The sequence below is a fragment of the Xenopus tropicalis genome, chromosome 3, assembly GCF_000004195.4.
Source record: "Xenopus tropicalis strain Nigerian chromosome 3, UCB_Xtro_10.0, whole genome shotgun sequence".
Lineage (NCBI taxonomy): Eukaryota > Metazoa > Chordata > Amphibia > Anura > Pipidae > Xenopus > Xenopus tropicalis.
The window spans coordinates 144,794,452-144,811,038 of NC_030679.2; the positions used below are offsets into that span (position 1 = coordinate 144,794,452).

General features: G+C 45.4%; 2 non-coding genes across 2 annotated transcripts; one reads left to right on the top strand and one right to left on the bottom strand.

Annotated features, from left to right (window-relative positions):
* Window positions 1–15,423: 15,423 nt before the first annotated feature.
* Window positions 15,424–15,497, bottom strand: trnat-cgu. The gene has a single exon. It is a non-coding gene; the product is annotated as a tRNA-Thr (tRNA).
* Window positions 15,498–15,604: 107 nt separating this feature from the next.
* trnas-cga lies at window positions 15,605–15,686 on the top strand. The gene has a single exon. It is a non-coding gene; the product is annotated as a tRNA-Ser (tRNA).
* Window positions 15,687–16,587: the final 901 nt, after the last annotated feature.

The window sequence follows — 16,587 nt, forward strand, 5'->3', positions numbered from 1 at the left end:
GTGCCTGTGTATAGTACCTGGGTATAGTGCCTGGGTATAGTGCCTGTGTATAGTACCTGGGTATAGTACCTGGGTATAGTACCTGTGTATAGTGCCTGTGTATAGTGCCTGTGTATAGTACCTGGGTATAGTACCTGGGTATAGTACCTGTGTATAGTGCCTGTGTATAGTACCTGGGTATAGTACCTGTGTATAGTGCCTGTGTATAGTACCTGGGTATAGTACCTGGGTATAGTACCTGTGTATAGTGCCTGTGTATAGTACCTGGGTATAGTACCTGTGTATAGTGCCTGTGTATAGTACCTGGGTATAGTGCCTGTGTATAGTACCTGTGTATAGTGCCTGTGTATAGTACCTGGGTATAGTGCCTGTGTATAGTGCCTGTGTATAGTACCTGGGTATAGTACCTGGGTATAGTACCTGTGTATAGTGCCTGTGTATAGTACCTGGGTATAGTGCCTGTGTATAGTGCCTGGGTATAGTACCTGGGTATAGTGCCTGGGTATAGTGCCTGGGTATAGTGCCTGTGTATAGTACCTGGGTATAGTGCCTGTGTATAGTACCTGTGTATAGTACCCGTGTATAGTACCTGTGTATAGTACCTGTGTATAGTACCTGTGTATAGTACCTGGGTATAGTGCCTGTGTATAGTGCCCGTGTATAGTGCCCGTGTATAGTGCCCATGTATAGTGCCCGTGTATAGTGCCTGCGTATAGTACCCGTGTATAGTACCTATGGCAGTGGAAGGATACAGTATAGTACCTGGGTATAGTACCTGTGTATAGTACCTATGGGAGTGGAAGGATACAATATAGTACCTATGGGAGTGGAAGGATACAGTATAGTACCTGTGTATAGTACCTATGGGAGTGGAAGGATACAATATAGTACCTATGGGAGTGGAAGGATACAGTATAGTACCTGTGTATAGTACCTATGGGAGTGGAAGGATACAATATAGTACCTATGGGAGTGGAAGGATACAGTATAGTACCTGTGTATAGTACCTATGGGAGTGGAAGGATACAATATAGTACCTATGGGAGTGGAAGGATACAGTATAGTACATGTGTATAGTACCTATGGGAGTGGAAGGATACAATATAGTACCTATGGGAGTGGAAGGATACAGTATAGTACCTGTGTATAGTACCTATGGGAGTGGAAGGATACAATATAGTACCTATGGGAGTGGAAGGATACAGTATAGTACATGTGTATAGTGCCTGTGTATAGTACTTATGGGAGTGGAAGGATACAGTATAGTACCTGTGTATAGTACCTATGGGAGTGGAAGGATACAGTATAGTACCTGGGTATAGTACCTGTGGGAGTGGGAGGATACAGTATAGTACCTGTGGGAGTGGAAGGATACAGTATAGTACCTGTGGGAGTGGAAGGATACAGTGCCTGGGTATAGTGCCTGTGTATAGTACCCGTGTATAGTGCCCGTGTATAGTACCCGTGTATAGTACCCGTGTATAGTGCCTGGGTATAGTGCCTGTGTATAGTGCCTGTGTATAGTGCCTGTGTATAGTACCTGGGTATAGTACCTGGGTATAGTACCTGTGTATAGTGCCTGGGTATAGTGCCTGTGTATAGTACCCGTGTATAGTGCCCGTGTATAGTACCCGTGTATAGTACCCGTGTATAGTGCCTGGGTATAGTGCCTGTGTATAGTGCCTGTGTATAGTGCCTGTGTATAGTACCTGGGTATAGTACCTGGGTATAGTACCTGTGTATAGTGCCTGGGTATAGTGCCTGTGTATAGTACCTGGGTATAGTGCCTGGGTATAGTGCCTGTGTATAGTGCCTGTGTATAGTACCTGGGTATAGTACCTGTGTATAGTGCCTGTGTATAGTACCTGGGTATAGTGCCTGTGTATAGTACCTGGGTATAGTGCCTGGGTATAGTGCCTGTGTATAGTACCTGGGTATAGTACCTGGGTATAGTGCCTGTGTATAGTGCCTGTGTATAGTGCCTGTGTATAGTACCTGGGTATAGTACCTGGGTATAGTACCTGTGTATAGTGCCTGTGTTTAGTACCTGGGTATAGTACCTGTGTATAGTGCCTGTGTATAGTACCTGGGTATAGTACCTGGGTATAGTACCTGTGTATAGTGCCTGTGTATAGTACCTGGGTATAGTACCTGTGTATAGTGCCTGTGTATAGTACCTGGGTATAGTGCCTGTGTATAGTACCTGTGTATAGTGCCTGTGTATAGTACCTGGGTATAGTGCCTGTGTATAGTGCCTGTGTATAGTACCTGGGTATAGTACCTGGGTATAGTACCTGTGTATAGTGCCTGTGTATAGTACCTGGGTATAGTACCTGTGTATAGTACCTGTGTATAGTGCCTGTGTATAGTACCTGGGTATAGTGCCTGGGTATAGTGCCTGTGTATAGTGCCTGGGTATAGTACCTGGGTATAGTACCTGTGTATAGTACCTGTGTATAGTGCCTGTGTATAGTACCTGGGTATAGTGCCTGGGTATAGTACCTGTGTATAGTACCTGTGTATAGTACCTGGGTATAGTACCTGTGTATAGTGCCTGTGTATAGTACCTGGGTATAGTGCCTGGGTATAGTACCTGTGTATAGTACCTGTGTATAGTACCTGGGTATAGTGCCTGGGTATAGTGCCTGTGTATAGTGCCTGGGTATAGTACCTGGGTATAGTGCCTGGGTATAGTGCCTGGGTATAGTGCCTGTGTATAGTACCTGGGTATAGTGCCTGTGTATAGTACCTGTGTATAGTACCCGTGTATAGTACCTGTGTATAGTACCTGTGTATAGTACCTGTGTATAGTACCTGGGTATAGTGCCTGTGTATAGTGCCCGTGTATAGTGCCCGTGTATAGTGCCCATGTATAGTGCCCGTGTATAGTGCCTGCGTATAGTACCCGTGTATAGTACCTATGGCAGTGGAAGGATACAGTATAGTACCTGGGTATAGTACCTGTGTATAGTACCTATGGGAGTGGAAGGATACAATATAGTACCTATGGGAGTGGAAGGATACAGTATAGTACCTGTGTATAGTACCTATGGGAGTGGAAGGATACAATATAGTACCTATGGGAGTGGAAGGATACAGTATAGTACCTGTGTATAGTACCTATGGGAGTGGAAGGATACAATATAGTACCTATGGGAGTGGAAGGATACAGTATAGTACCTGTGTATAGTACCTATGGGAGTGGAAGGATACAATATAGTACCTATGGGAGTGGAAGGATACAGTATAGTACATGTGTATAGTACCTATGGGAGTGGAAGGATACAATATAGTACCTATGGGAGTGGAAGGATACAGTATAGTACCTGTGTATAGTACCTATGGGAGTGGAAGGATACCATATAGTACCTATGGGAGTGGAAGGATACAGTATAGTACATGTGTATAGTGCCTGTGTATAGTACTTATGGGAGTGGAAGGATACAGTATAGTACCTGTGTATAGTACCTATGGGAGTGGAAGGATACAGTATAGTACCTGGGTATAGTACCTGTGTATAGTACCTGTGGGAGTGGAAGGATACAGTATAGTACCTGTGGGAGTGGAAGGATACAGTATAGTACCTGTGGGAGTGGAAGGATACAATATAGTACCTGTGGGAGTGGAAGGATACAGTATAGTACCTGTGGGAGTGGAAGGATACAGTATAGTACCTGTGGGAGTGGAAGGATACAATATAGTACCTGTGGGAGTGGAAGGATACAGTATAGTATCTGTGGGAGTGGAAGGATACAGTATAGTACCTGTGGGAGTGGAAGGATACAGTATAGTACCTGTGGGAGTGGAAGGATACAGTATAGTACCTGTGGGAGTGGAAGGATACAGTATAGTACCTGTGGGAGTGGGAGGATACAGTATAGTACCTGTGGGAGTGGGAGAAGGATACAGTATAGTACCTGTGGGAGTGGAAGGATACAGTATAGTACCTGTGGGAGTGGAAGGATACAGTATAGTATCTGTGGGAGTGGAAGGATACAGTATAGTACCTGTGGGAGTGGAAGGATACAGTATAGTACCTGTGGGAGTGGAAGGATACAGTATAGTGCCTGTGGGAGTGGAAGGATACAGTATAGTACCTGTGGGAGTGGAAGGATACAGTATAGTGCCTGTGGGAGTGGAAGGATACAGTATAGTATCTGTGGGAGTGGAAGGATACAATATAGTACCTGTGGGAGTGGAAGGATACAATATAGTACCTGTGGGAGTGGGAGGATACAGTATAGTACCTGTGGGAGTGGAAGGATACAGTATAGTACCTGTGGGAGTGGAAGGATACAATATAGTACCTGTGGGAGTGGAAGGATACAGTATAGTACCTGTGGGAGTGGGAGGATACAGTATAGTACCTGTGGGAGTGGAAGGATACAGTATAGTACCTGTGGGAGTGGAAGGATACAGTATAGTACCTGTGGGAGTGGAAGGATACAGTATAGTACCTGTGGGAGTGGAAGGATACAGTATAGTACCTGTGGGAGTGGGAGGATACAGTATAGTACCTGTGGGAGTGGAAGGATACAGTATAGTACCTGTGGGAGTGGAAGGATACAGTATAGTGCCTGTGGGAGTGGAAGAATACAGTATAGTGCCTGTGGGAGTGGAAGGATACAGTATAGTACCTGTGGGAGTGGAAGGATACAGTATAGTATCTGTGGGAGTGGAAGGATACAGTATAGTGCCTGTGGGAGTGGAAGGATACAGTATAGTACCTGTGGGAGTGGAAGGATACAGTATAGTACCTGTGGGAGTGGAAGGATACAATATAGTACCTGTGGGAGTGGAAGGATACAGTATAGTACCTGTGGGAGTGGAAGGATACAGTATAGTGCCTGTGGGAGTGGAAGGATACAGTATAGTACCTGTGGGAGTGGAAGGATACAGTATAGTGCCTGTGGGAGTGGAAGGATACAGTATAGTATCTGTGGGAGTGGAAGGATACAATATAGTACCTGTGGGAGTGGAAGGATACAGTATAGTACCTGTGGGAGTGGGAGGATACAGTATAGTACCTGTGGGAGTGGAAGGATACAGTATAGTACCTGTGGGAGTGGAAGGATACAATATAGTACCTGTGGGAGTGGAAGGATACAGTATAGTACCTGTGGGAGTGGGAGGATACAGTATAGTACCTGTGGGAGTGGAAGGATACAGTATAGTACCTGTGGGAGTGGAAGGATACAGTATAGTACCTGTGGGAGTGGAAGGATACAGTATAGTACCTGTGGGAGTGGAAGGATACAGTATAGTACCTGTGGGAGTGGGAGGATACAGTATAGTACCTGTGGGAGTGGGAGAAGGATACAGTATAGTACCTGTGGGAGTGGAAGGATACAGTATAGTGCCTGTGGGAGTGGAAGGATACAGTATAGTACCTGTGGGAGTGGAAGGATACAGTATAGTGCCTGTGGGAGTGGAAGGATACAGTATAGTATCTGTGGGAGTGGAAGGATACAATATAGTACCTGTGGGAGTGGAAGGATACAATATAGTACCTGTGGGAGTGGGAGGATACAGTATAGTACCTGTGGGAGTGGAAGGATACAGTATAGTACCTGTGGGAGTGGAAGGATACAATATAGTACCTGTGGGAGTGGAAGGATACAGTATAGTACCTGTGGGAGTGGGAGGATACAGTATAGTACCTGTGGGAGTGGAAGGATACAGTATAGTACCTGTGGGAGTGGAAGGATACAGTATAGTACCTGTGGGAGTGGAAGGATACAGTATAGTACCTGTGGGAGTGGAAGGATACAGTATAGTACCTGTGGGAGTGGGAGGATACAGTATAGTACCTGTGGGAGTGGAAGGATACAGTATAGTACCTGTGGGAGTGGAAGGATACAGTATAGTGCCTGTGGGAGTGGAAGAATACAGTATAGTGCCTGTGGGAGTGGAAGGATACAGTATAGTACCTGTGGGAGTGGAAGGATACAGTATAGTATCTGTGGGAGTGGAAGGATACAGTATAGTGCCTGTGGGAGTGGAAGGATACAGTATAGTACCTGTGGGAGTGGAAGGATACAGTATAGTACCTGTGGGAGTGGAAGGATACAATATAGTACCTGTGGGAGTGGAAGGATACAGTATAGTACCTGTGGGAGTGGAAGGATACAGTATAGTGCCTGTGGGAGTGGAAGGATACAGTATAGTACCTGTGGGAGTGGAAGGATACAGTATAGTGCCTGTGGGAGTGGAAGGATACAGTATAGTATCTGTGGGAGTGGAAGGATACAATATAGTACCTGTGGGAGTGGAAGGATACAGTATAGTACCTGTGGGAGTGGGAGGATACAGTATAGTACCTGTGGGAGTGGAAGGATACAGTATAGTACCTGTGGGAGTGGAAGGATACAATATAGTACCTGTGGGAGTGGAAGGATACAGTATAGTACCTGTGGGAGTGGGAGGATACAGTATAGTACCTGTGGGAGTGGAAGGATACAGTATAGTACCTGTGGGAGTGGAAGGATACAGTATAGTACCTGTGGGAGTGGAAGGATACAGTATAGTACCTGTGGGAGTGGAAGGATACAGTATAGTACCTGTGGGAGTGGGAGGATACAGTATAGTACCTGTGGGAGTGGGAGAAGGATACAGTATAGTACCTGTGGGAGTGGAAGGATACAGTATAGTGCCTGTGGGAGTGGAAGGATACAGTATAGTACCTGTGGGAGTGGAAGGATACAGTATAGTGCCTGTGGGAGTGGAAGGATACAGTATAGTATCTGTGGGAGTGGAAGGATACAATATAGTACCTGTGGGAGTGGAAGGATACAATATAGTACCTGTGGGAGTGGGAGGATACAGTATAGTACCTGTGGGAGTGGAAGGATACAGTATAGTACCTGTGGGAGTGGAAGGATACAATATAGTACCTGTGGGAGTGGAAGGATACAGTATAGTACCTGTGGGAGTGGGAGGATACAGTATAGTACCTGTGGGAGTGGAAGGATACAGTATAGTACCTGTGGGAGTGGAAGGATACAGTATAGTACCTGTGGGAGTGGAAGGATACAGTATAGTACCTGTGGGAGTGGAAGGATACAGTATAGTACCTGTGGGAGTGGGAGGATACAGTATAGTACCTGTGGGAGTGGAAGGATACAGTATAGTACCTGTGGGAGTGGAAGGATACAGTATAGTGCCTGTGGGAGTGGAAGAATACAGTATAGTGCCTGTGGGAGTGGAAGGATACAGTATAGTACCTGTGGGAGTGGAAGGATACAGTATAGTATCTGTGGGAGTGGAAGGATACAGTATAGTGCCTGTGGGAGTGGAAGGATACAGTATAGTACCTGTGGGAGTGGAAGGATACAGTATAGTACCTGTGGGAGTGGAAGGATACAATATAGTACCTGTGGGAGTGGAAGGATACAGTATAGTACCTGTGGGAGTGGAAGGATACAGTATAGTGCCTGTGGGAGTGGAAGGATACAGTATAGTACCTGTGGGAGTGGAAGGATACAGTATAGTGCCTGTGGGAGTGGAAGGATACAGTATAGTATCTGTGGGAGTGGAAGGATACAATATAGTACCTGTGGGAGTGGAAGGATACAGTATAGTACCTGTGGGAGTGGGAGGATACAGTATAGTACCTGTGGGAGTGGAAGGATACAGTATAGTACCTGTGGGAGTGGAAGGATACAATATAGTACCTGTGGGAGTGGAAGGATACAGTATAGTACCTGTGGGAGTGGGAGGATACAGTATAGTACCTGTGGGAGTGGAAGGATACAGTATAGTACCTGTGGGAGTGGAAGGATACAGTATAGTACCTGTGGGAGTGGAAGGATACAGTATAGTACCTGTGGGAGTGGAAGGATACAGTATAGTACCTGTGGGAGTGATGAAATCTGCAGAGTTGTTTCTGAGGTAAAGTTACAGCTGCAGATTCTTTTCAGTCTTCATTTCTGCCTTCAGTCTGTAATATCTTCCCAGCCCTGTCTGCATCTGTGCCTTGATTGGTCAATTTTACTGTCTGTCAAGAAGACTGTTCTCTGATTGGAGAATCCACAAGAAGAAAGATCCAATCAGAGCACAGCAGAACCGGAGCTTGCAGGACCAGACGATTTGCAGGACAGGGCAGAAACAGAGTGAGGTTTTGTTAATAGCCCCAGCAGGTTTGGGGCGGCCCAGCCTCTCGCCTTATTGCAAATCCGCCTGCGTTTCTACCCCAAACTGCCAAACGGCAACGCTTTCCTAAAGTTAGTGGTTTTGACAGCATTTCTGAATATGTTGCAATTTATCTCATGTATTTTGTAGAGCTTTTACATATGTGGGGGATGAGAGAAGCCATTCCCCTGTCCTTCTGTCTGTGACACAATCCGGCTCCATTACAGACTGGAGAGAAATCTGATTGGCTGGGAGAGCAGCAAGAGAGACAGCAGGGAAAGTAAAAGAACTACTGTAATGTTCTATTTACATAGTTACATAGTTACATAGTTACATAGTTACATAGGGTTGAAAAAAGACCATTGTCCATCAAGTTCAACCCATCCGAGTAAACCCAGCACACAACCTATACTAACCAATCTATACACTCACATACATAAACTATAAATACAACCAGTAATACTAACTGTAGATATTAGTATCACAATAGCCTTGGATATTCTGCTTGTTCAAAAACTCATCCAGGCCCCTCTTATAGGCATTAACAGAGTCTGCCATTACCCCATCACTAGGAAGGGCATTCCACAGCCTCACTGCCCTCACCGTGAGGAACCCCCTACGCTGCTTCAAATGGAAGCTCTGTTCCTCTAATCTAAAGGGGTGACCTCTGGTGCGCTGATTGTTTTTATGGGAAAAAAGAACATCCCCCAACTGCCTATAATCCCCTCTAATGTACTTGTACAGAGTAATCATGTCCCCTCGCAAGCGCCTCTTTTCCAGAGAAAACAACCCCAACCTCGACAGTCTCACCTCATAGCTTAAATCTTCCATCCCCTTTACCAGTTTAGTTGCAGTCTCTGCACTCTCTCCAGCTCATTAATATCCTTCTTAAGGACTGGAGCCCAAAACTGCCCCCCATACTCAGGGTGAGGCCTTACCAGGGACCTATAAAGCGGCAAAAATATGTTCTCATCCCTTGAGTCAATGCCCTTTTTTATACAAGACAGCACTTTATTTGCTGTAGTAGCCACAGAATGACACTGCCTGGAATTAGACAACTTGTGATCTACAAAAACCCCTAGATCCTTCTCCATTAAGGAAACCCCCAACACACTACCATTCAGTAGATAGTTTGCGTTTATATTATTTCTACCAAAGTGCATAACTTTGCACTTATCAACATTGAACCTCATTTTCCAGTTTGCTGCCCAGTTTTCCAATTTTGTCAAATCGCTCTGCAAAGCGGCAGCATCCTGCATGGAACTTATAGTTTTGCACAATTTAGTGTCATCAGCAAAAATAGAAACAGTACTCTCTATGCCCCCCTCCAGGTCATTAATAAACAAGTTAAAAAGCAAAGGACCAAGGACTGACCCCTGCGGTACTCCACTAACCACACTGGCCCAATTAGAAAATGTTCCATTTACCACCACTCTTTGTACTCTATCCTTCAGCCAGTTCTCTATCCAATTACAAATATTATGTTCTAGGCCAATATTCCTCAATTTGATCATTAACCTTCTGTGAGGTACTGTATCAAACGCTTTAGCAAAATCTAAGTAGATGACATCAACTGCCATTCCAGCATCGAGGTTCCTGCTCACCTCCTCATAAAAGGCAACTAAATTAGTCTGGCAAGATCTGTTACGCATAAAACCATGCTGGCACAAACTAATAGTATTGTGAACTGCAATGTATTCAACTATCCTATCCCTTATTACCCCTTCCAGAAGCTTTCCTACTACTGATGTCAGACTAACAGGCCTATAGTTTTCAGGCTGAGAACGAGATCCCTTTTTAAATAACGGCACCACATTAGCAATCCGCCAGTCTCTCGGCACCATGCCAAACCTCAACGAATCCTGAAAAATTATGTGAAGAGGCTTGGCAATCACAGCGCTCAGCTCATTTAATACCCTGGGATGAATCCCATCCGGTCCTGGACCTTTGTTTACCTTTACATGTTCAAGTCTCTTTTGAATTTCCTCCTGAGTGACCCATGCGCCAGTAGCTAAATTACTAGCACTGGGTATATTAAAAGGGAAGCCTTCATTATCTGGCTCCTCAGATGTATAGACATGAAAAATAAGAGTTCAAAATTTCAGCTTTTTCCCCGTTCTCATCAACCAACGTACCTCCCCGTGATAATAAAGTTCCCACCCCTTCTTGCTTCATTTTTTTACTATTCACATAATTAAAAAATAATTTTGGATTCTTTTTACTCCTAGCTGCAATATCCCTTTCCATCTCTATTTTAGCTTGCTTGATAGCTTTTTTGCTGCTTTATTTGCTTCCTTGTACCTGATGAAAGTTTCCGCTGTCCCAGCTAACTTGAATGCTTTAAAAGCACGTTTTTTATTACCAACCTCGACCTTAACTCTTTTATTCAGCCATAAGGGTTTTGCTTTGCGATGCCTCTCCTTGCTTACAAGGGGAATATACTGTTGTGTATACCTGCAAAGCAATGTTTTAAAGATGTTCCATTTTCCTTCTGTGTCTAACCCCATGAAAAGCCTTTCCCAGTTGACACATTGCAGAGATGCCCTTATACTGGCAAAGTCTGCACGTCTAAAATTGAGCGTTTTAGTTACTCCCTTATAGAGCTGTCTCTGTAGCATTATCTCAAAGGAGACCATGTTGTGATCACTGTTCCCCAAATGCTCACCCACACAAATGTTAGAGATAAGTTCAGTATTATTAGATATTACCAGGTCCAAAATAGACTCATTCCGAGTAGGTTCTTGAACCACCTGAAATAAAAAGTTGTCATTTAGCATATTTACAAACCTACTAGCTTTTTCTGACTTAGCCACCCCATTACTCCAGTCAATGTCCGGATAATTAAAGTCCCCCATAATAACAACTTGACCCAATTTTGAAGCCTCCTCCATTTGCAAAAGTAGCTGGGCCTCATCCCCCTCATCTATACGGGGGGTTTATAACATACACCAATGATCATTTTCTTTGTGACCTTCAGCCCTACTGAAATTTCTACCCAAAGAGATTCAACGTTTTCATTGGTAATGTCTTTATTACATGGCTTTAAATCTGACTTTACATAAAGACAAACCCCTCCACCCTTTTTAATCTCTCTGTCCCTCCTAAAAAGCGTATACCCATTTAAATTCACTGCCCAGTCGCATTTTTCATCCCACCAGGTCTCAGTGATACCAATTAAGTCATAATTTTCAATACATGCAATAGCCTGCAGCTCCCCTATTTTTCCCGACAAGCTACGCGCATTAGCCAGCATGCAGCGGAGATTACTACTTCTTCCTCTACAGCTTACATTAGCTAAAGGACAGTTAGAGCTAAGGTGAAAATTAGTCTGTTTCCCTTGTAACAATGGAAGCTCCTTATCTGATAAACTATATGCCCCCCTCACTCCTCCCCCACAACCCTTTACTGGTCCCACTGCCCCATCTACACTAGCTCTCCCATAAGAATCTAGCTTACCAACCCCCCCCTTGTCTAGTTTAAACACTCCTCCAGCCTCTTAACCATTCTCTCCCCTAGCACAGTAGACCCCCTTCCATTGAGGTGCAATCCGTCAGGGCTGTATAGATTGTACCCCAAAGAAAAGTCAGCCCAGTGCTCTAGGAACCCAAACCCTTCCTTCCTACACCAAGACTTTAGCCACGCATTTAGCTCCCTAAGCTCCCGCTGTCTCCCTAAACTAGCACGCGGCACCGGCAAAATTTCCGAAAAAATTACATTGGAGGACCTTTGCTTAATTTTAGAGCCTAGATCCCTGAACTCACTCTTTAAGGTCCCCCACCTACCGTTCATTTTGTCGTTAGTACCGATATGTACCAAGACAGCCGGGTCATGCCCAGCCCCTCCTAATAATGTGTCGACCCGATCAACCACATGCCGAACCCTGGCACCAGGAAGACAGCAAACTGTCCGGTTGAAGCGATCCGCTCGACAGATTACCCTGTCCACTTTCCTAATGATTGAATCCCCTATAACCACCATCTGTTTAGGCCTAGCTCTGCTCTCCTCCCCACCACTACTAGAGAAACTGGTCTCCCGGCTGTTAGAGAGATCAGCCTCATCTAGAACCGCCAGTCCAGAGTTCACACTCCCATCTTCTTCACACAATCTGGCAAATCTGTTGGGATGCGCAAACCCTGGAGCAGCCTCCCTTTTTCTTTTCCCCACACTCGATTTTCTAACTGTCACCCAGCTTACTGCCCTATCATCCTTTCCTTTCTCCCCTCCCCCCATACTATCTGACCCCGCTAGTTCTTGTTCAGTTAGCAAGAGACTTCTTTCAAGATTGTCAATAGAACGCAGTGTTGCAACTTGTTCCTCTAGTGCTCTAACGCGAGCCTCTAAAGTGGCAACTCGCTCACATCCACAACAGAGGTATGCACTTTGGAACTGTTGTTCCACAACTGCATACATGGGGCAGGCTGTGCACTGTGTCATACCTTCAATGTTGCTGCCACTCATTCTCCCAGTTACAGAAACAGTTAAACAAAAATTGGTGAAAAAAGGCTATTAAATAAACCAAAAAATTTTATTTTTTTTTTTTTTTTACCTTGTTTTAACTCCCTTAGTTTGTAACTCCTGTGATTATAACTCCACTTATAGAGCCCCCACTAACTCCTGTGATTATAACTCCACTTATAGAGCCCCCACTTAAAGAGCAATCACTTACAGAGCACCTACCACCAGAGCAAGCTCCACTGGAGTGCCAGTGGTTCTATTTCAACAGTCTGTTAAGGTCAACTAATCAAACCCCACCCCCTCAAACTGAGGGTAATTACAAAGGAATGTAACTCTGGCAAACCTGCTGTAAGCCTTATAGTTAACCAAACTTTGTAAATTGGCACCAAAAAGAGCAAATACTTTTGAAAAAATTTAAACCCAACAGTTAGAAAACACAGTGATTCTGAATAAAGTTAATAAAAAATACTTATCCCTTTTTTTTGTTGAATTGAAAAAGCAGTTGATTCAGTCAGCCACCAGCCTGTTAGTAAGCCAGGTAGGTAGGACCACCAAGGGAAGTCTCACTCTTCCGTAAGTAGGGGATTCCCGACCAGTCCCGGTGTCACCGATGGCCTTTTGGGGCCCCAGACTTTCTGCTGAGGTGCTGGCTGGGAACCTACTAAATTCAGAGTTTTAGACTACTAAAATACAAAGTACAGGCAAGGATGGGACTAAAACGTGGTCAATTGTATGTATGTATGTATGTATAACTTTATTTATAAAGCGCCACAAGGGTACGCAGCGCTGTACAGTCTTTTAATATACACAGTTACACACAGGGAGGGCAAGTGTTATAATAAATACAATAAATAAGTATAAATACACAGGGAGTAAGTGCCATGTGGTATGAGACACAGTAGGAAGGAGGTCCCTGCCCCGTAGAGCTTACAATCTAAGTGGTTGGGTAACATACAGGCACAAACTGGAAGGTAAGAGTGCATCAGGTATGGGCATTTGCCCTTAAGCGCAGGAATGGGCAAAATAATGTCTTAGTGCCCCAGAAGGTACAGTCTGAGCTTTATCTTAAAGAGAGTTAGTGAGTGTTCCCTACGGAGGGATTCAGGGATAGAGTTCCAGAGGGAAGGAGCAGCGAGATAGAAAGGGTTAAGCTGAGAGAGCACAGTGGGTGTGGATGGTGTAAAGAGACAGAGGCTCTGAGAGGTGTGGAGGAGACGACCAGGAACATGTAGGGAGATCAGTGAGGGAATGTAGTGAGGAGCAGGGAGACCAGTGAGGGAATGTAGTGAGGGGCAGGGAGACCAGTGAGGGAATGTAGTGAGGAGCATAGAGACCAGTGAGGTAATGTAGTGAGGAGCAGAGAGACCAGTGAGGGAATGTAGTGAGGAGCAGAGAGATCAGTGAGGGAATGTAGTGAGGAGCTGGGAGACCAGTGAAGGAATGTAGTGAGGAGCAGAGAGACCAGTGAGGGAATGTAGTGAGGAGCAGAGAGACCAGTGAGGGACTGTAGTGAGGAGCAGAGAGCCAGTGAGGGAATGTAGTGCGGAGCAGAGAGACCAGTGAGGGAATGTAGTGAGGAGCAGAGAGACCAGTAAGGGAATGTAGTGAGGATCAGAGAGACCAGTGAGGGAATGTAGTGAGGATCAGAGAGACCCGAGGGAATGTAGGGAGGATCAGAGAGACCAGTGAGGGAATTTAGTGAGGGGCAGGGAGACCAGTGAGGGAATGTAGTGAGGAGCAGAGAGACCAGTTAGGGAATGTAGTGAGGAGCATAGAGACCAGTTAGGGAATGTAGTGAGGAGCAGGGAGACCAGTGAGGGAATGTAGTGAGGAGCAGGAAAACCAGTGAGGGAATGTAGTGAGGAGCAGAGAGACCAGTGAGGGAATGTAGTGAGGTTTAGAGAGACCAGTGAGGGAATGTAGTGAAGATCAGAGAGACCAGTGAGGGAATGTAGTAAGGAGCAGGGAGACCAGTGAGGGAATGTAGTGGGGAGCAGAGAGACCAGTGAGGGAATGTAGTGAGGATCAGAGAGACCAGTGAGGGAATGTAGTGAGGAGCAGAGAGACCAGTTAGGGAATGTAGTGAGGAACAGAGGAGAGGAGGGCATTGAATGTTAGCAGAAGGATTCTGTAAGCTCCTTTGCTTAACAGGCAGCCATGCTAGAGAGCTTAAGTAAGGCTGAGCAGGTTCCCTCTTAGGAGAGAGCAGGAGGATCCTGGCAGCAGAGTTTAAGACTGATTGCAGGGGAGAGAGGTGGGACTCTGGGAGGCCGGTTAGTAAGAGATTACAGTAATCTAAGTGGGAAAGGATAAAGGCACGGATTAGTGTTTTAGCTGTTACTTGTGAAAGAAATGGGCGTATCTTGGCAATATCGCGGAGGAAAAAGTGTCAGGTTTTGGCAGTGTTATTAATATGGTTAGAGAAGGAGAGGGACTGGTCAAAGATAACACCAAGGCAGTGTGCAGAATTTACAGGGTTGATGATCATGCCATCAGTAGTGATGGTGAAAGGAGGAGAAGGGAAGGATTGGGGGGAAGACCATGAGCAGGTGTTTAGCTAGGGTAAGTTTGAGGTGGCATTAATGGGTACATCCCAGGGTCTATGTTGACATACAGTGCCGAGAAATAGTGGACCTTGCTTTCATACTTATACTTCCTACGACTAGTTTATTAGACTACTTGAACCAGGTGGGGGAAGGGGTCGATGTATGCCCGCCTTTTGTATGGGATGGACCTGCTTTTCCTGCCTGAGGATGAGATTTGCATGGGAAGGGCACTGGGGTTTTTAGGGGGCTGTCTCATACCTGGTGGAGGGTGTAGGGCCAGTCACTTAAACAAAGGCACTGCTGAGATTTGAACTCAGGATCTCCTGTTTACGAGACAGGCGCTTTAACCAGCTAAGCCACAGCGCCCATGGGATGCTGCGCTTTTACGTGTTTTGGACAGAGGGTGAAAATTGGTGCTCGTAATATGATATATTGCGTGCAGTGGCCGCCAACAAAGGCCCGCGCCCGGAATGGCTGTGATGGCCGAGTGGTTAAGGCGTTGGATTCGAAATCCAATGGGGTTACCCTGCACAGGTTCGAATCCTGTTCACAGTGTGGAGTTTTACAAAGCCCGACTGTTTAGATAACGAGCCAATTTTACATGCCTGCTACTAAGGTGTCCCAGCTGGTTTTGGCATGCAAGGCAAATTGAGGGGAGGTGCTAGCCATGGATGTTTGTTTAATTGATGCGCAAAGCTTTGCAAAATAAAATATTTAGATATGTTAAGCAAGGTTATTTATTAGGTGGCTGACAAAATCCCACCCATAATGCCATTAACCAAACACCTGTCACAAGCGAGCTGGGTCCCGACAACTTTCTTTGAAAAATGCTGTTGGGCCCTTACTAATTTCCTGCCGGTATGGCGACCTTTTCCCCCTCTATGAAAAAAATCTGAGCTCTTCTCCTTCAGGCTGTGTTTTTTTCCCCCAGTGGGGAGGAGTGCTTCAGGTGGATGGGAGCATTTTTGGACCACTTGCGGACAAACAGCAAGTAAGCTGGTAAGTAACAAATGGAAGATTATTTGTTTATAAAATGTTGCCATTGTCGTCTTGCGGCGCTTGGGCTTAAAAAAAGCGGTGACTTGTCCCAAGACCCCTTCTAATTTCTATGCTACGTAACCACGTACATGCCTACAATAAAACCATGCTGTATTCCAGTGGTGCTGGATTTGATTTTTCCCGGGTTGGGTTGTGCAATTTCAACCATGTTGTAGGTATTGCCTGACCACTTGGGAAGGTATGGGACAGCGTGGGTGCATTTTCACAGACCCTCGAGCGTTCCTTTTGGATCGTGGTGGGTCAGTCCAAAGTGCTGAATTAATCTGCCAATGCATTGCCATTTTCAGCAACTGTTCTTTGAATTCCAAGCACCTTCTGTTGTTAGGGGTCGCGGGAGCATTTTTTTGGACTTGCACCTGCATGAATCCTTGCAGAACTTCAGTGAGATGTTGTGGTA